General features: G+C 47.6%; 1 long non-coding RNA gene across 23 annotated transcripts in view; it reads right to left on the bottom strand.

Annotated features, from left to right (window-relative positions):
* Positions 1–13726, bottom strand: part of LOC308630271 — a 369427-nt gene extending 355701 nt beyond the window's left edge. For 21 of the 23 annotated variants that reach the window (XR_014017791.1, XR_014017792.1, XR_014017794.1 and 18 more), the window contains exon 1: positions 13513–13726. This is a non-coding gene — a long non-coding RNA (uncharacterized lncRNA). Of the gene's footprint in view, positions 1–12242; positions 12682–13442 lie in introns of all 23 variants that reach the window. The other 2 variants (XR_014017793.1, XR_014017813.1) reach the window with 2 other exon arrangements.
* Between the last annotated feature and the right edge of the window lie 6795 nt (positions 13727–20521).

The raw sequence follows: 20521 nt of genomic DNA, 5'->3' as shown, positions 1-20521 counted from the left end.
GCTTCTCTGTCAGTCTGCTCATGGCCCTCCCCAACCCCACACTTACTGACCAGTACCAATTTCTAGGTATAATTAAAACGGGTTTGTGATGCAGAAACAACAAAACCTGGAAACGATTTTTTTTTTTCGCGGTACGCAGGCCTCTCACTGTCGTGGCCTCTCTCGTTGCGGAGCACGGTCTCCGGACACGCAGGCTCAGTGGCCATGGCTTACAGGCCCAGCCGCTCCGCGGCATGTGGGATCTTCCCGGACCGGGGCACGAACCTGTGTCCCCTGCATCGGCAGGCGGACTCTCAACCACTGCGCCACCAGGGAAGCCCTGGAAGCCATTTTAATGTAATTCATATCACCTAGGACAACTACTATTTTCATTTTCCCCTGTTCTCTCTCAATCTCCATCCAGAGATTGTCTAGTTTAGAACCAGAGATGTGGGTTATCATAGCTAACATTTGCAGCCAAAGTCAAAACTGTCCTGCCCTTTGGGGGTGGAGGTGGGGCGTAAAGAAGAGGGGGATGGGAAAGCAGGGCTGGGAATAAAAAGAAACTCCTTAGGGAAAAGGATTCATATTTATACTTCCTGGGTATCTGAAGTTAATAGATTGGTTAATGGATTGGTTCCAAACCTAGTCTTTGCACTCTGACCTGGTTTCCAACCTGCCTTTTATTTATTTATTTATTTATTTAATTTTTATGCCTTTTATTTTGATTTTCTTAGTGTATTACATAGTAAGATCATATTTTATTTCAGTTTTCTATAGTTTTTTTTGTTTTTTGTTTTTTGTTTTTTTCAGTATGCAGGCCTCTCACCATTGTGGCCTCTCCCATTGTGGAGCACAGGCTCCAGACGTGTAGGCTCAGCGGCCATGGCTCATGGGCCCAGCCGCTCTGCGGCACATGGGATCCTCCCGGACCGGGGTACAAACCCGCGTCCCCTGCATCGGCAGGCGGACTCTCAACCACTGCGCCACCAGAGAAGCCCCAACCTGTCTTTTAATAGCTGTGTGAACTTGGGCAAGTCAGTTAACGTCTCTGAGCCTCAGTTTGTCCCATTTGAAAAACGGGGTTGATGATGGTTCCTATCCCATAAGGCACTGCTGATCAGTCTATAGGGTAATGGAAGGGAAGCCCTTGGCACTGTGCCCATCACACAGTGGGCTCTCACAGAACACCAGCTGTTGTCAGTAATCATACTATTGTTATTAGTACAAATCCTTACAACCAACCAGAGGCAGGAAATAGTGTTCCCATTCCAAGATAAGAAACAGAGACTGTAGCCCTTCTGTAACAGGCAAACCCCTCTCCTCCTGCCACGCATAACCCTATCGCAAGCCTCAGACCAGCTGGACCTCAGTCATCCTACACTCATGGGCCCACCTAAGGCACCTGCCATCTGAAGCCATCCCTTGTCATCAGCTGCTTCATCCCCTGAGAACCAGCATCACCCTGTCCATCTCTGACAACCAAAATCTCACCCTGGTGTTGTTGCCATGTGCAAAAGCACATGTCTGTAACCCTGCACTGGACTAGCAGGGTGAGGATCTCAAGGGATTCCCCAAGTGTAGCTACAAGACCTAGCACAGCACCAGCAAGTGAGACACACAGTAAATCCCGGGTCATTGAATGTCACTGTTCCACTGTGATTTTTCTGTGTAATCAGTTCATAGTTATTAACTACATGGATTAATATGGACAAGTTCTTAACAATGGCACAGAGTCAGAGCTTAATATCTCCATGATGCCATTTTATTGTAGCTCCTAATAACACTAAATACAGAACGTGATGCTGCACTATAACTGCACTAACACTGTATCATCATTGTCATTGGTTTTGCTCTCCCTCTGCATCTCTGAAAGGTAAGGATGGACCTTCCAGACTATCAAATCCATGGTTCTTTTTTATTTCCCCAGAGCCTTGCTCAGTTTCAGGCACATATTAAGCTCCTTATTGAATTTTGCCTCCACAATGTGAAGACAGATAACAAGATGGAAAACACTGAACAAAACAGGGTGGGACTTTTGCTTCCTCCTGGTAGCTGACTGGCTTGTTTCTTTAAGCAACTTTGCCACCATGGCTCACCATAAACGAAGAGAAATCTGAAAGCCATGCATTTTCCCCTGATGGAAATGAGCAAAAGCTCACCAACTTGGAGGGCAAAAGTCCACGAGCTAGCCGGAAATCACCACTGCCTAATAACAGCTGACCAACACTTTAGGAGCCCAGCAGGATACGAAAGGTCTGGCTCCCCCCCCACCCCCCCCAAAAAAGGCCAACATGTGTTGAGGGGGTGGAGAGGGAAGGGGAAAAGGAAAAGAGCAGTTAACATTTAGGAAATGATTAGTTTCCCAGGGACACACAGCCTATCACAAAAGCATGCAGGGGGCTGAAGAAGCAACTCAGAACAGCATTATGTGCAAACAGTTCTAAGAGAAAAAATGTTAATGCCGTCTATGCGGGAGGTGCTCTATTGCAGCACTCAAGTCAATAAGGGTTTAAGCAGGGAGCGTCCACCAAGCGCTGCCGGCTCCCTGCAAGGTGCTGGGGGCACAGAAAAGCACGTCATGTCTGGAAGAGCTTGTGCAATGGGACAGGGAGAGCCATAAGCAGGGGCTGCAAACTGCTGGCCCCAGGGGCCACATCGGGCCCACACGTGTTTTGTTTGGCCTGTGAGCCTTCTTTAAAAATCTGAATTGAGTGCTTCCCTGGTGGCACAGTGGTTGAGAGTCCGCCTGCTGATGCTAGGGGACATGGGTTCGTGCCCCGGTCCGGGAAGATCTCATATGCCGCGGAGCGGCTGGGCCTGTGAGCCATGGCCGCTGAGCCTGTGCGTCCAGAGCCTGTGCTCCGCAACGGGAGAGGCCACAATAGTGAGAGGCCTGCGTACCAAAAAAAAAAAAAAAAACTGAATTGAAGCATTTGAAAATCAGAAGAATTTTAATTAAAAAAAGAATGATACCCAGCTTCTCTTTCAGAAGTAGAAGGTCTGGCAGCCGTGAATCTCCTTTCTGGCCTGGGGAAATGGGGAGGCGGAGACGGGGAGCTGGAATCAAAGAGCAGCCGCCTGGTCTAGAGAGGGGACCGGTTGCCGGCCAGTCCACACTCTTCCTACTGTGTTCTATCGGGTTCACCTGGTGCATTCATATCATCTGCTCATCTTCCTAAGCAACTGAATTTGCAAGCCCTGTTGGGAATCCATGGCCACAACACAATACAACAGGATGTGAGTTGTGATCATTCAGGGTGCATGGAGGGGATGAAGGAATGTTTTCTGAAGGAGGTGACCCCTAGGCTGAGTCATAAAGCATCAACAGGAGTTAATTAGAAGAGGAAGTGGGAAAGGAATTGAAACCTGTCCTGTCTCCCCAGCTGGGTGAGACGTGACTGTCAGAAGTGAATCTGCAGGCACCCACCCTCTCCAAAGAATAACGCCATTCCAAACCTTCATTATCCAAAACCGACATTCACCAGCTGCCTCTAATCAGACAAGCCTTCCTTCTGATCCAAGCAGAGGCATCCATCTGGCAGAAAGCACTCAGCCTGGAGGGTTGGTGAGGGCTAGGTCCTTATCCCAGATACACATCACTGGGTTCACATCACTCAGCAATTCAATCAATACTCATGAGGGTCTATTATACAGCAGGTACTCGAACTAATAATGGGAAGCCATAAAAGCTTTTAAGTCGTTGAGTCTCAGGATCTAGTTTGCCCTTTTAAAAGCCAGGCGTGGGAGCAGGGAGACAGCTGGGGCCGGTGGTGGATGCTCTCCAGAGGGTGTTCTGGCGCCAGTGATGTCGGGTCTCACTGCTGGACCAAAGGGGAGAGAGTTGCATAATCAAGGGTCAAGGGTGTCAGCAACTGCTCAGGTATAAAATGTGAAAACCGTATGCTGCTGTCTAAGCCGCGGCTGCTGAGACCACCTCCACACGTTACCATGACTGATACAGTGATCTCCCCTATCCTTTGGCACCCCTCGTTTTTATTCAAAACCCTTTGCAGGGAAAAGTGGGATAAGTATGTGGGGAATGTCTCTAGCTGAGAAAGCACATATGGACTGTCCAGGGAAATGACAGGCAGGAGACACTGCCTTTGGCCAACCTCGAGGCGTGGCGAGAGGACAGCGGAACTCTGCACCAAGCAAAGGCCAGGGGGCAGCCCTGAGCCCCCCTTCTATTTCAAGAGCACTTTCTGGGAGGCCATCTCCTCCCAAGTGTTCTGAGGGGAAAGCGGCACTGCAAGGCTGGTGATCTGGATGCAGTGACATTGAGAGCACAGCCTGCGGGAGAAGCCCCAGGTCTCCACTGGAGGTGTTCTCTGGGCGTCAACCTGGCCAGGACAGTCTGGCCTTAGCCTCATAGGTTGTTCTTGGACCGAATGCAACCGTCTGTTTTGTAAAAAGTGATACACCACAAGGATAGGAGTGATCTCTCTTCGAAATCTCTCAGTGAGAAGATTGGCTCAGTGATCCCAAAGCTGCCCCTGGCCCCGGTTGGATGAATGATTACTTAAGTGGACTATGGGATAAACCCCAACACGATAAATGCCAAAAGGGACCCCTGTTCCTACAGCTGCTCTCCTGTAAATTTCAGGGGCTTCCCACACAGAGGCCCTTTTCTTTCTCCTCTTTCCTTTTGAAAAACAGGAAAAGCCAAGCATCCAACAAGAGGGTCACTGGTGTATGCTCAGCCACATTAACTATAGAATGTTCTTCAGTGACCCCAGGCCCAGGACGCCACATGTGCACAGGTCTCCCTGAAATGCCACTCTGATCTTGTCCCTGCCCCTGTTCAAAACTGTCCACAGTTCCCAGTCGCCCTCGGGATAAAGTCCAAGCTCCTCACGGGGACTGGAAGGCCCTCAGCCACCTCTTCAGTCCCACCTGGATCCCTTCCAACTTTGCCCTCCAGGCAGAAGTCCTTTCTCTCCCCAAAATAAATATTGAATTTGTCCTCTTCTCCCCCTCTCCACTGCTGAATTTACAACCATGAACGTGTTGTCATACATACACACGGTCTGCTTTCCTTACTATATGCTTTCAAAATGCAGAAGTGATACATGTGTCTATATTCTTCTTTTATAAAACATTAAAGGTAAAGTTAAAGTAGCCTTTGACCGTCACCACCAACCCCATCCTCTCCTCCCTCCCAGGACGATGAGAGTGAATTTGATCTAGATCCTTCCAGTCCATTTTCTTTTAGACATTCACACCCACCTCGAAGTATCCTTCAACAACACATAACATGAGCTGTGAATTCTCAAAGGTACTGAGGCATGGGGCTGCACATATGTTTTGAATTCATTGCGTGCTGCCAACTGGTCTCTCAAGCAACCCCACACTCACTAGCTGAATCAGGGGACCCCATGCCCCACACAGCCTCCCCAAGACTTGCGTCAGATTTCCTATTTTGGGGCACGTTTTAAAACATGAAAAAATGCTCCCCAGAAACAATGCACGTATCCTTGCACACTGGAAGATGGATAACAGTGGCTTATCCAGAGAAGAGGAAACTACTCTGCAATCTAATCCACCCAATGACTAACACATACAACGTGGAAGATCTCACTTTCAGGAGAGAAACCGGGTTCAAAGAGCTACATCCTGGACGATGCCATTTCTATACAAAAGGCAAAACCAAACCATGAGGTCAGGAAACAAATCTGTGATTGTTAGAAGCTGAGGGTCAGGGAGGAGGTTGACTACAAAGAAGCAGGAGGGACTTTGGCGGGGGATGGAAATGTTCTGTATCTTTATGACGATGATTACATGACTATGTTACACAGCTGTGCGCATTTATCAAACCACCTAGCGCCGTCTATTAAACAGGGTGGACTCTAGTGTCTACAGATCAGACCTCAGTACACCTGACTATATCAGGGAGGTTCGGAATCTTTTCACATGTACTGTCCATTTTGCTTTCTTCTTTTGAGAACTGTTTGTATGTATCTTTTACTCACGTTACTATGAGGCTGTTTGGTTTTTTTGTTGTTGACTTTGGGGAACTCTTTATTCTTTATTATTAAAGCTGTTCTTTTTTTTTTTCGCAGTCTTTTTTTCTTTACTCTACAGTCATATTTCTCAATCCTCTCCTTTGTGCTTTGCTCTTTCTCTGGCTAACTTCCCCCAAATCTTCATGTCTCACTCAAATGTAGGATTTCAGTGTGAATCCCCTCACCTCATACACACTATCTTCCACATTATTTGATTTCATATTCTTTCATATTCCTTACACTAGAGTTACTTTTTGGTGTATGTTTGCTTGTCTCCCCACTAAGTAATAAGCTCCTTTAGAACTGGTACCATATCTGTTGTGATCACTACTGAACATCCAAGACCTTGAACAGTGCTTGGCACACAACAGGCATCCCACAAATATCTGCTAAATAAATGGAAGTTAAGAAAAAGCTAATACAGGTGCACATGATGTATATGCACATGTGTCTAGCATTTAATACACACTATACGTAATTGTTCATGACATAGCGTATCATGGACAGCAACAAACATCATGCATCTCACCAGATAACAGCAAATTTGGCTTCAGTGCAAATCTCATGAGTTACAATATTTAACTACAACTTTTAAAATAGTGAGATGTGGGGCTTCCCTGGTGGCACAGTGGTTAAGAATATGCCTGCCAGTGCAGGGGACATGGGTTCGAGCCCTGAACCAGGAAGATCCCACATGCCGTGGGACAACTAAGCCCGTGCACCACAACTACTGAGCCTGTGCTCTAGAGCCCACAAGCCACAACTACTGAGCCCGCATGCCACAACTACTGAAGCCCGATGAAATCCGATGTGTATTTTAGTATATCTCTTCAGTATTCAGACTAGCTTCATTTCAAGTGCTCAGTGGCCACGTAAAGCTAGTGGCTACCGCATTGGATAGGGCAGTTTTAGATGCCTGGAGATACAACAGTGAGCAGTCCAGAAGTTCCTGTCCACCACTACCAGCCTGGACCAAGCACCTGCATCCCCTGCAGTTTGACCCGGGTGCCCTGGCTTCTGGCCTAGATTTAGTCTCTTCTCAACACAGCAGCCAGATTGATCATTTTGAAAGCTAAATCAGAGCAAATCAGCTTTTTGTTTTAAACCCTTCAGTCACTCCCCATTTTACTGTGCACAAGACAGAGTCTTTTAGAAAGGCCTGGAGACTTCATGTGCAACGTCCCTGAACACTGCTCTGGTTTCCCCTTCCACCTCTGTCCACCTTGCTCTCACCACTCCAATCCGTTCTTCATCCTGCTCCTCCGTCTCACAGGCCCAGCCCTGCCCTCAGCCTCGAGCCTGGCTCTTCCCTGGGCCAGGAACACCATCCTCTAAGACTAACTCCTTCACCTCTTTCAAGGCTGCTCCAGTATCAGCTTGTCAACAGAGCCTGCCCTGAAGCCACCTTAACACTGCAGCCCACCCCAGCCCTCCAGACCCTGACTCTGTTCCACTTGTTCCCATAGAACACATTACCCTCAAATACACTGTGAATGTCCTCAGTTTATTATGTCTGCTGTTCCCAGTGTCTACCTCAGCTGCAATGCAAGCACCATTCGTGCAACATCTTTCTTGTTCCTTTCTGCATCCCCAGCACCTAGAACCCTGCTTGGCACAGAGTAGGCATGCAATAAGAATGTGTTAAATGGATGAAAATGAATAAATGAATGAATGAATGAAGCCCTCAGCCCTACAGAGTTTACAATTTCAGGAGAGAAGACAGATACGCGGTATATCAGGTAACGATTAGTACTGTCTCAGTTTGTTCAGGCTGCCATAACAAAATACTACAGACAGGGTAGCTTAAATGGTTGAAATGTATTTCTCACAGTTCTGGAAGCTAGGAAGTCCAAGACCAAGGTTCTGGCCAATCTGGTTTCTGATGAGAGCTAACTTCCTGATTTGTAAACAACTACCTTCTTGCTGTGTCCTCACATGGCCAGAGAGAGGAGGCAAGCTCCCTGCTATTTCTTCTGATAAGGGCACTAATCACCTCACAAGGACCCCACCCTGATGACCTCACCTATCCATAATTACCTCCCAAAGGCCCCATTTCCAAATACCATCACATTGGGGGTTAATATTTCAACATATGTATTTTGGAGAAACACAAACGTTCAGTCCATAACAAGTACTATGGACAACAGTGAGACTCAGGAATGGAAATGGGAGTTAGGGAGGTTGCTATTTTATGAGGCAGCCCCCAAAGGAAGGCAATAATTATAAATATAGCAACCACCACTTACATAGTCACTACCACATGGCAGCCCTGTGCTAAGCACCTTACATCTACTAATACAGTGGTGTCAGGAGTCGGTGTCGTTTTTGCCTGCGCTGCCTCCATCCATTCCCCAACTCCCTGTGGGGACTACCCTGTACCCACCGTGTGGCTTGGATAGCATGGAACTCCAGGAGGACAAAGATTTTTGTTTCTTTTCTTCCCTGCTGGATCTCCAGGAGCTAGAACAGTGCCTGCCACCCAGCAAATGCTCAGTAAATGAATGGCTCAACCAATCCATCTTAAACAGAGTAGCAAATGTTAGGGCCAAATTACCAGGGAAAGGGAGCCCTGAAGAATAACCAATAATAACAATCATTTTTATGTCTTCCTCAAAAGCTTACTTCCACTGTGCTAAGTGCTTTGCATCATCCCTGGGAGAGGGAAACTATTCTCCTCTCTGTGCAGCAGCGAGAGCTGAAGTAACCTGCAAAAGCAGGCTGACGGCACTTCCCTGATGGCACAGTGGTTAAGAATCCGCCTGCCAATGTCCTGCAGGGGACATGGGTTCGAGCCCTGGTCCGGGAAGATCCCACATGCCATGGAGCAACTAAGCCCGTGTGCCACAACTACTGAGCCTGTGCTCTAGAGCCCGCGAGCCACAACAGCTGAGCCTGTGTGCACAACTGCTGAAGCCCACATGCCTAGAGCCCGTGCTCCTCAACAAGAGAAGCCACCGCATTGAGAAGCCTGCGCACCGCGACGCAGAGTAGCCCCGGCTCGCAGCAACTAGAGAAAGCCTGCGTGCAGCAACGAAGACCCAACGCAACCAAAAAAAGAAAAAAACTTTATATATATATATATATATATTAAAAAGCAGGCTGACACCTGAGGGGCACCCTCTGATTCCTGTCCTTTCTGAGACCTCTCCCCATTTCTCTTTCTTACATCTATTAGCCAGTGTTTTGTTCAGATGCTTGCAAAGAACACTAGTGAAGTCACTGCCATTTTATGATCTATGTAACCAGAATGTTACCTTTACGCATTAAAACGTATTCAGAAACCACCACTCCAAGCAGCCACAGGAAGTAATAAAATCCAATAATTGTAACAGTAATAATATGAGCTAACTTTTGCTGAGCACTTACCAGGAGCCCAGGCGCTGTGCTGAACACCCGCCAGCTGTTCATCCCCTATTTCCTCCTCACAGCCACCGGTGAAGCTGGTGCTTTACCATCCCCATTCCATAGGCGAGGAAACAGGCTTACAGAGGTCAAGTAACTTGCCCCAAAGGAACCCAGGTCTGCACCGCCCCTCAGACAACCCAGGTGCCTTCTGATGCTTTCAGTTTTCCTTCCTTTCTTCACTGTCCCTTCCCTCAGGGCAAACCCTCTGCTTCCCACCCTGTCGGGCTGTTTCACATCTAAGAAGACAATGACTGGAGACTGGACATCACTTGTTTCCTTGAAAATAAAGCAGTTCTTGACAGCCACCTGATCCAACAAAGTCCCAGGGCTGCGTGAGCCACCAGATGAAGATGACTGCCAGCATCCCCCACCCCTTCCCCACCCCCTGCTGTTCCCAAGAAATGCATGGTCCAGGAGGGAAAAGAGGCAGGTAAACAAATAGCCCTGGGGCTCAGATTACCCACCAGGCACCAGCAAAACAACACCCCATACCCCTGCCTGCCCCCCTCAGAAAAAAGAGGAAGAGAAAATAAAAGAAAAACATTCAGAATTCTGGAATTAAAAAATGACTGAGACCGTTTTGGCCTCGTGTATGTGAATCTTGTGTTTATGGGCTGGCATTGTTTTTGTTTTTAATGACAGGGTTGGGAGAGGGGCCACCACAATCCTTGTATTGTTAGGGCTGCTACAGGACCAAAACACACCCAGGAGAGAGACAGGTACTCAGATAGTTTGGGGAGTGGGGGCGGGGGATGGGGGGGAGGGTATGTGATCATTTGCAGAAAGAGCTGTGTCTCCCATCTGCTCTGAACGTTCACAGTGATTATATGCTGGTCACAAAGCCAAGCAGGACGCCTGGATGGAGCGTTTTGCAAATGCCCACAGATTTCACACCAAGACTGAGGCTCTGCGCAGGCTCCCCAGACCCCCGTCCAGAATTTTCCAAACACTGCAGCCCCCCTCCCATGGCTTCTTGACCCCAGTGTTGGTGGAACGGGCTGGCAGCCAGAGCAGGCAGTGTCTTCACACAGGGTTTGGGGGTTCCATCTGTGCCGGGGGAGGAGGGCAGCCTGGGGAGCACACCTGATCCTTCCTGCTCCAGGCCGAGAAGCATCATTGCTTGCTTTTAGTTTCACTGTCCTCTAACTTCTAGGAGTGGCCCCAGGGAGCCAGATGGCCCAGGTCCAAATCCCAGTGGCTCTGCCACTCCTTAGCTGTGTGACCTGGCGGTGAGGGTAGGGATATTTTTAATCTCTCTGAGCTGTGGGTCCCCCATCTGCAAAATAGTGATAATAATACTACCTTATGTGATGGTTGGGAGATTAAATGAGATAACATATCTAAAGCATTTAGAACTGAGGCTGGCCCGTCATAAGAACTCCATCACTGCTAGACGTTTTATCGTAACTGCCTTGGTGAGGCTATAGCGAGCATGAAATGGGAAGAACATGCTTGGCCTGATATACGATTTCAATGTTACTATAGAAACTACTTCTATTATTGGGACTTCCCTGGCAGTCCAGTGGTTAAGACTCCACTCTTCCACTGCAGGGGGTGCGGGTTCGATTCCTGGTGGGGGAACTAAGATGCCGCGTGCCACACGGCATGGCCAAAAAAAAAAAAAAAAAGAAAGAAACTATTATTATTATCATTTACTATTACTGTTATTAGATCCTTAGATTACTGGGGACCAGAAAAACGGAAGAGATCGAGGAAGAACCTGTCAAAGGACCCATTTTAGCAGCATTCTCCTGTAAGGCCTAGAGTTTCTGAGGTTTCCTAGGGAAGGGGTAAAAGTGACCACCAACGGAACTCATCCAGGGTCCAAATTATTCCACGTCGTTGCTCTGTTTCCATCTTGATTCAGGGTTTCCCCCCACCCAGCAGACACAGGGTATATAAAGGAGTCCTGGCCTCTTACAGAGATTACAAACCAGCATCCGGAGTTTTTAAAAAAACAAACAAACAGGGAGAATGCCATGTCTCCAGCCAACTAGGAAAGGAAATACAAAGTAAAAAGCTTGAGCATCCAGGAGGCCATCTGACATCTAACACACAGTGAAGTGCAGCCATTCGTTAGCAGGCCCGCGGCTACCTCGCCAAAGAATACGGACCAGCAACTATCCCAGGTCCTCACTTCCGCAGGAAAGGGTCAACACCGCCATTGGTGTGACCAAATTCAGGGAGAATCACACAAAGAGGAATAAAGGAAGGCTGTCTTATCGTCCAGGAGGTTCTTTACTTGAGCTGTCCGAGAAAACTGTCCATCCCGGGCAGGCAGAAGGCCCTGGGACAGAGATTCCCAAACCCAGCCTGCCTGCCTGCCATTTAGGAGGAAGAAAAAAAAGCTAAAGCACAAGAGATCAACTGGATATGGACGGTGAGAATTCACCGGGTTTCAGACCAGCAATCACACAAATCAGTTGCGGGGCTGGTGGGGGGTGCGGAGGGGGTGAGTTCTGATATTTCAGAACTCCCTCTTTCCAGTCCGGAAAAGCTCCAGCCCTGGACAGAAAGGACAAACCGGACAGCATGGGGGAGGGACGGAGAGGAGACGGAGGAAGAGAGAGGAAAAGCAACCAGAAAAAGAAACTGATTTCTTCTACTTTTCAGGGGAAGCCTGGTTTATGCAAAATTCTGCACTCAAAGTCGGCAAAGCAACAACAAGAATAAAAGCCACGCTTAACCAGGCAAAACAAAAATGTGATCACATAACAAATCCCCCCGGGGAGTTCACTGGGTACAGCATTATGATCTGCCCTGCACCCACCGAGCCTTTCCATCACCAGACCCATGCATGGAATTCCAGTCGGGCCCTCGTGCCAAGGCCTCAGACCACGAGGCACTCCTCACCTCCAAGATGTAACTGCTCCCAGATAGTGGAGACCAGGCCACGAGGCTCTGCCCAGCCAGCGATTCTGTGTGTGTTCTGCTGCTGCTTCCAGGAAGGTTTTTCTCCTAATAAATCTTTCAGGAAGTCCCACTCAGAGTTCAGAGGATCCATACAACCCTCTTCTCCACTGGTTAGAGCTTTAGAGAGATTCACTGTGACCACAGGACTGTGTCAAATGAACAAGCCTCAACTTGTCACTGCCAGTATGCAAAAGAGGCCTGCGACACCCTATGACAAGCAGCAGAGCAGATGCAGTCCCTACCTCCTCAGAGCCCCGCCCAGCCACCGCAGACAAACACACGTTTCTTCAGGGTTTTCTCCAGCAACTAAACAGCTCCAGTAGCCAGGACGCCAAGTGGTGGGGGAACGGAGGGATGAGACGGGGCTGCCAGCCTCTCTCTGGAGAACAGAAGACCAGAAAGGGAACACCACAACCTCACCCTCTTCTCCCTAAAACCCCTCACAAGGGAGTTCCTCTCTTCTCCCAACTTACAGAAGGGCCTGAAGTCAGGGGCTCGAGTGAACACAAGAATATTCCATGCCTGCCAACTCTCAGGAAAATGCATGGTGTATCCGCGCACCGAACACATGCAGCCTCATGGCTGCGCTTCCCGAAAGCCTACACTCCGGACCCCAAACACTGGCATAAGTAAGAGCACATTAGCCTAGGGAGGATAAATCTAACCAAATCAACAATCCATGCCAAAAGAATTACCATGATAGGGGAGTGAGGGCCCCGGCAAATCAGTAAGTGCAATGCAAAAGCAGAGAAAGTTTCAAAAAACAGAGTTGCTGAGTTTTCGGAAATCACCTTGTAGGGGTTAAGGGGGAGGAGACGGTCAGAGGATGGAGGTCGCATCGTATGGTTCACAGACCTCTCGGTTAGCAAAAGGGGCCTCCAGACCGTCTCTGCGGATCCAAACCCGTACCGACGGGAGGGGGGGGGTCTATATTGGGAGGTTAGATAATAACACGCTTTTCAGCAAGAGCACAAATCCAGAATTATCTCACTGCAAGGGCCATTTGATGTCACCCTCTTCCCCTCCCCCCACCCCAAACGCCCAAACTCGCTGCCAGTCCAGAGTCTGGGGATGAGAAAAGGGCACGGTGAACACACCCATTGGCATCCGCAAGCCCCTTCCTTCCGTCCAGTTACTCACCGCGCATCCCGACCCGCAAGGCCGAGGTTTCCGAGTTTCCAGAAATGCAGAGGACAGAATTCTAACTTACTGGAAGGTGGATTCAGCCGTGTCTCCGCAGGTCACCGGGGCCGCCAACAGCCTTTCCGTGTGGAAATCCACTCAGGGGGTTCCAGGCGCGTGCCGGGGCCCATCCTCGCTCGCGGCCCCTCGCTGATTCTCCGGGTCCCGGCCGCCCGGAGTCCGCCCGGCCCGCGGGCCCATGTGCTCGGCGGCCGCACGCGCTCGGCCCGCTGGAGCGCGGGGCTGGAGGGCGGCCCGTGACGTCACGGCGGCTCGCGCTCCGGGCTGCGGGGGAGGGGAAAGCGCGCGCCGCCCGACTGGCCGCGTGCGTCCTCGGCCCCAGCGCTGCCCGCGCCCCCCAGCTCCCCGCCGCCCGGCCCGCCGCCCCGCGAGCCCCTCCGCCCGCGGCCGGAGCAGCTCGGGGCATCTTGCCCCGGAGGGCCGCGCGCGGAGGCGGGGAGGGCCTGGGCCGCCGGGGGCCCAGATGGCGCGGGGAGGGCACGCTCCGCACCGGGCTGGGGGACCTGGCCGCGGTCGCGCCGCGGCCCCAGAGAGCCAGCTCGAACCCCGTGGTGATGCCCATTCACTTGCGTGCAGTGGTTTCAGCAGTCCTGCTCTCTGCCCCCCGCCCCGCCCCCAGGGGTCCTGGAGGCTGAAAGCCTTCCCACTTGCCAGATGGGGAAGGCGAGTTTAGTGAAGTAGATGAACCAGGATGGTCGGAGACGGGAGCACTTCGCGCAGAAGACCCCTGGCTTAGCTCTATCTCTAGTGATCCGGGCGCCTCCTTGGGTACCACCAGCATCCGCGGGCCTGGTAAGAGGGGCGCATGCACTTTCCCACCTCCTTCGACGTCTCCAGCTGTCCCACAGGGCTGAGGTTGGCAAATCAGTGCAGAGGGCCGGCTGTCTGCACCAGTCCCTCCACTCCGGAGTATTAAACTATCCCTGTGAATGCCCAGTAGTCTCCCGCAAAGGAACAAGAGAACCCTGGCCTCCGGCGGGGGTATGTGTTTATCTTGCTTTCTCTACAAAAGCCCAGGACCTAACCGAAGCGAGGAGCTGCCTCCATTCAGTTCATCATCTATGGAGCACTTAGGGGAACCGGGCGCCCTGCTAGGCGATGGGGATACAAGCTGTAGAAGGAAGTCACAGTCCGGTGAAAAGACAGACACACAAGTGTGTGATTTCAACATTATGGAAGCGAAGGCTGCCTCTCTGTCCCCCACCCAGTTCCTTACCTCCCGTATCATTTTAACCCACCCAGCGGCCTTGGGCCCCTCCCTCCCTCCCCTGTTTTATGCAGTTTCTCCTATTCCAGTGGCTTCTTCCCGAAGTGAATGGTTCTCCTCTCTAGAAAAAGAAAAAAAAAAAAATCTTCAGGTGATGCTCCGTGTACCGCCTACTACACAGATTCATTTATAATCATGGAACACTTGTTTTGTGCCTGGCTTCCTGCGAGGGTCTGGACAGGTCTCTGAGCTCCAGTTGTCAAACCTCAGCATCTGTATAGGCACTGTAGGAACTGTGAGAATTTAGCCCTTTCACTGCTTAAAAGTTCTCCCTGGAACCGACCTCTGTCACCCCGCGGGAAGCCGGTGTGCTCCTGCTGGGTGCCCTCAAGCCAGGAGAGGTCCAGCTTCCAATAGCAACTTCAATTCCATTCCCTGAGACCCCAACCTGGCTAAGGTATCCTTCCTGTTAGCTGTCTGCCTTGGCGCCTCTCCTGGCTGAAAAGATGCCTTGACCCAGGACTCATCAACCTTGACCTTGACTCTGCTTGCCCTCTCTGGATCCCTGAAGCATTAATCTTAAATTCACATTTTTCCTTTCTTAAAATCCCTCTTTAGGGGCTTCCCTGGTGGCGCAGTGGTTGAGAGTCCATCTGCCGATGGAGGGGACACGGGTTCGTGCCCTGGTCCGGGATGATCCCACATGCCGCGGAGCAGCTGGGCCCGTGAGCCATGGCCGCTGAGCCTGCGTGTCCGGAGCCTGTGCCCTGCAACGGGAGAGGCCACAACAGTGAGCAGCCCACGTACCACAAAACAAATAAATAAATAAATAGTTAATCAATAAATGTAAGGAGGAAATGTGTACCTAGGACTTTCATTCTGGAGAAATAGTGTCCTTATGAGTTGGTTCAGAATATGGACTCTGGAGTCAGACAAACCTGAGTTTGAATCTATTAGCCGTATGACTTTGGGCAAATCCCTTTAGCTGTTTGTGCCTCAATTTCCTCATCTATAAAATGGGTCCCAAAAGAGTAGTTTCATCACAGAATTGTTGTGAGAATGAATTGAAACAATTCACATATAGCACAGTGCCTGGCACTTTGTGGGTACCTGAAAGATATTAGTGCTTATTAATTTCAACAAAGGTTGTCACACAGGGCTCATTGCATATCTTTATAGTTTTCAGATTTTTCTTCTGGTTAGTAATGTACAAATGAATGTTTATTGTGCAAAATTTGAGAGTACAGAAATGTAAAGAACACCAAAATTGTTCATAATCCCACTACCTGAAACGCCTATTATTAACATTTTGACTTATTATTTCAATCTTTCTTAAAGGTATGCTGAATTTAAGCACATGAATATGATTTTGCTTCTTTTCTTCAAAATTAGGATATCACATATGCTTCTTTACAACCTGCTTTTCTTTAACTCCTCTTCATATCCTGAACATTTCCCTAGGGCATTAAATCTCTGTAATTAAATATGCTTTCAAATACTTGTTTAATAATGTAGCATGTGAATCCAGCATAAGAGATTTAACCCTTTCTCTCTGCCTGAACAATTAGACTGTTTCCAATCAATCATTCTTCGTTACGTAGAAAACTGACATGGAAATTCTGGACATGAGCCTTACTGGGAACCTCTATTCCATTCCATAGACTCTATGTTCTGATGTAGACTTGTGGGGTCAGTGAGAATGAGCTTTTTTGAAACTGCCCATTGACAAATTTTTCATCAAAAAGTTTTACCTGTGAGATTGCACATTTCATTCCATCCCCAAAACAGCATTCTTTTCTTGTGGGAGAAGCTTTCCAGTTCAATGGGCAAGAAAGAAAGAAGAAAAGGAAGGGAAAAAATAATTGCATGTCAGTTTTGTCTTAATTGCATGTTGGATTATTACCAAGAATGAAAACTCCCATATGTGTTTTTTGGCTCATTGCACTTTTTTTATGAACATGTTTTGCTCAGACCCACTGCCCATTTTTCTGTGGAGGTGTTCTTTTACTTTTTGGTATTTGTTCCCCAAATTAAGTTCCTTTTATTTATCTTTTTCTTTTGTTCTTTTTTCTTTTTTAAGAAAAGTAGCTCACTATAAAAAGAAAATCAGCAAATATATCACCTACCAAAAATAGCTATTGTTAACTCTGGGACATATAGCCTTCTAGATACTTATTTACACACAGGAAGATAGAATCACATGATATACATGATCTGTATTCTACTTTTGTCACTTAGTAATACATCACAGTGGTCTTTCCATGACAGTACATATATTTCTACAACATGACTTTTTTTGTTTTTTATAAATTTATTTATTTATTTATTTTTGGCTGCTTTGGGTCTTTCATTGCTGCCCGCGGGCTTTCTCTAGTTGCGGTGAGGGAGGCTATTCTTCGCTGTGCTGCGCGGGCTGCTCATTGCAGTGGCTTCTCTTGTTGTGGAGCATGGGCTATAGGCACGTGGGCTTTAGTAGTTGTGGCACGTGGGCTCAGTAGTTATAGCTCACAGTCTGTAGAGTGCAGGCTCAGTAGCTGTGGCGCACGGGCTTAGTTGCTCCGCAGCATGTGGGATCTTCCCGGACCAGGGATTGAACCCATGTTCCGTGCATTGGCAGGCAGATTTTTTGTTTTAATAATTTTTATAACTTTATTTTTTTTAATTTTATATCTATTTATTTATTTATTTTGGTTTTGGCTGCATTGGGTCCTCATTGCTGCATGCGATTGCGGCGAGCGGGGGCTACTCTTCGTTGTGGTGCATGGGCTTCTCGTTGCGGTGGCTTGTCTTGTTGCAGAGCACAGGCTCTAGGCGCACGGGCTTCAGTAGTTGTGGCTCATGGGCTTCGGTAGTTGTGGCACGCAGGCTCTAGAGTGCAGACTCAGTAGTTGTGGCGCACGGGCTTAGTTGCTCCGCGGCATGTGGGATCTTCCTGGACCAGGGCTTGAACCCATATCCCCTGCATTGGCAGGCGGATTCTTAACCACTGTGCCACCAGGGAAGTCCCAACAACATTACTTTTTAACAGTCTTAAAGCATTCCATTGTAAGTTTGTATCATATTTTACTTAACTAGTACCTTATTGCTAGAAATTCATCTTACTTGCAAATTTTCATTATTAAACGCAGTACTACTACAGACATCCTTGTGACTAAATCTTTGCCTATGTCCTCAATGATTTCCTTAGGGTAAATTCTCAGAAGTGATTTATGAGATATTAACACTTCATTTGCTATATAAGTTGCAAGTATTTCTCCCAGCTCTCTCATTTGCTTTTTCTTTTTGTTTATAATGGGTTGCTTTATGAATACTCTTTAATTTCAATAAGCTCATATCTACCAGCCCTTGAGTGTGTGATGTGTTCTTATTGTTTTTATGTTCAGGAAGTCCCTACCTATACTGTGATCACATTTATCCACTGTTGAGCATGTTTTGGTTGATGCCTAAATAAATGTCTGTTCCACCCAACAATCAGTGTAAGTCTAGAATGTCATTCTATCTCCCCTGCTAGTGATCAATTCAGGAATGGACTGGCTGATCCAATTCTATACAACAGCATGTGAAAGGAAAGCTATTGGGGAATGGCAGTGAAAACTTAATCCTAAGGGAGAGATGAAAGAAGTTATCATTTCTCTTCTTAGGTTAAAAAAAGAAAAAAGGAATACATTTCTTTGTTGTTTAAGACAATGGTTACCCTTAGGAGTGCTTTTGGCTGCAGGTAACAGAAAATCCTAGGAGAAGTGCTTTAAACAAATAAGAATTTATATTTCCCACAAACCAGTAGTCTGGAGCCTACTTGGTATTAGTGCAGTGGCTCATTTGTAGCTCTCAGGTGGCTGTTACAGCCTTAAGCATCACGTCTGCGGTTAAAGCAGAGCAAAATGAAATGAGCAGCATCAGCCAAGTCTGACCCTTTTACCAGAAAAAAAGCAAGTCTTCCCAGCAGCCCTTGGTAGACATCCAGTCTCATTGGCTGGAACTGTCACATGGCCTCTGCTAGCTGTAAGTGAAGCTACAGTAGCAAGTACCTGGTTTTTCTAACCTCTATAGCAAAAGCAGCAATGCAGGAAGGGATAAGGAACGGGGTTGTGTTAACCAATGAGTAGTGTCTGCCTCATCAGTTTGAGTTGAGGTTTCTGCAGTTTGGAGAGCATCTTAAATAGAAGACCTGAAATTTTTTTTTTCTTCTAGTTGTTTTAATAGTTTCCTTTTAACTTCTTATCTTCTTAATCTGTCTTAAATTGAGCTTTCTTAGATTATAGAGTCTGGAACTTTTCCTTGCAGGAGAGAATAGGAACCTTGCTAGTAATTTGAAATATGAAAATGCACATCAACACAGCAAATCCTGCAAAACAATCTGAATGCTGATGTTCAGAAGTCTGTGCTAAAAGCCATGTCCTCAATCTTACCTTCAAGGTCAGGAAAACAAGGAGATCTGTTGCTGAATTTCATCCTGGACTGGGTGATTTAGCATCTTAGGTTAGAGTTTAATGCTCCTGAGTCTTACTTAAGTGATAGAGTTCATTCCCTAACTCACAAGTTAGTAAATTCCAAGCACAGAGAAATTTCTGTTTTGTAGCTGTAGCCTCTACCCACAGACCAAGTCAGGTGCCTTCCTCACGAGTGAGGTCATTAAAAGAGATACTAGGTTTGAGATACTAAAGATGACTCCAGTAGACAAGAACTGCAAGGAAACAAATCAGCTACCGTTTATCAAACATCTAATCTCAGTCAGCTATGGTATGTACCAATATGTATATACTTTGTGTATATATTTTCATTTTTTTGAAAACTCACTGCAAGATACAGTGAAGTGAGGCATGGTCTTTGGACCAGAGAGAATCTGCAATGGGATCTGTAGTGAACTTTTAATAACTATCTATCTGAGTTGGGGCAAGTCTGAATCTCAGTTTCCTTATCTGAGCAATAAAAATAATAAAATACCTACTTTTCAGCATGTTTGTGAGGGTAAGATAAGATAAACTCTGAGAGGTGGGCTCCATCCCCTCATGTAATGAAGCTGCCTGGTCTATATGTAGCACTTTTATTTTCTAGATATCACTTCTGGGTATATACTTGCTAGTACTATTTGATAATTTCTTATTTATTTATTTATGGTTTATTGGTTATCCTCACTCCCCCGTCACTGGAATGTGAGCTCCAAGGAGAGACTTTGTCTGTCGTGTTCACCTCTGTATCCCCAGGGCCTAGCACATAACAGGTACTCAGTAAAACTTGTTAAATATTTGTACAATGAGTACAGAATCAAAGGTGGAGTCTCACACATAGTAAGTGCTTAGTAAATAGTAATTCCCTTCTACTCCTTCTCCAATACCGATGCAGTAGGCTGTTTTGAAATAAACCCCATACTCAGCATCCAAAAGCAGGGTCTTAGTTACAGGCTTGCTAGTGTAGAGCTGTGTGACTTTAGTAAATGACTTCCCCTCTCTGTGCTTCTGTTCTGATTCTTTATCTGTATAATGAAAGGGCCTAAGGAGACAATCACTTCTAACTCTTCCACAGGGTACAGTTTTGTGATTCTGAACGAGTTGCAGCCTCTATACATAAGAAAGACCACACTTTTTATCTTACTTGTCCTGTCAGAGGAGAGAGGACACCTTCTGAAGAGATCTGCTCCCGTGGAATCTAGCCTAGATGAACAACTGCCAATGACCAGACTGGCATGGCTAAAAGAGACCCTGGAAAATTTCCAAACCAATCTCCTGTGTGTGCATGGGCTCTGAAAGGTGAAACTGACCTCCCCACAGTGACATAGCTAGTTACAGGCCAAACCAGGACTACAGCTAGA

Source organism: Mesoplodon bidens (genome assembly GCF_964165515.1).
Source record: "Mesoplodon bidens genome assembly, chromosome: 16".
Classification (NCBI taxonomy): domain Eukaryota; kingdom Metazoa; phylum Chordata; class Mammalia; order Artiodactyla; family Ziphiidae; genus Mesoplodon; species Mesoplodon bidens.
Note: the sequence above shows the minus strand (reverse complement) of the source record. Positions and strands in the feature narration are given on the sequence as shown.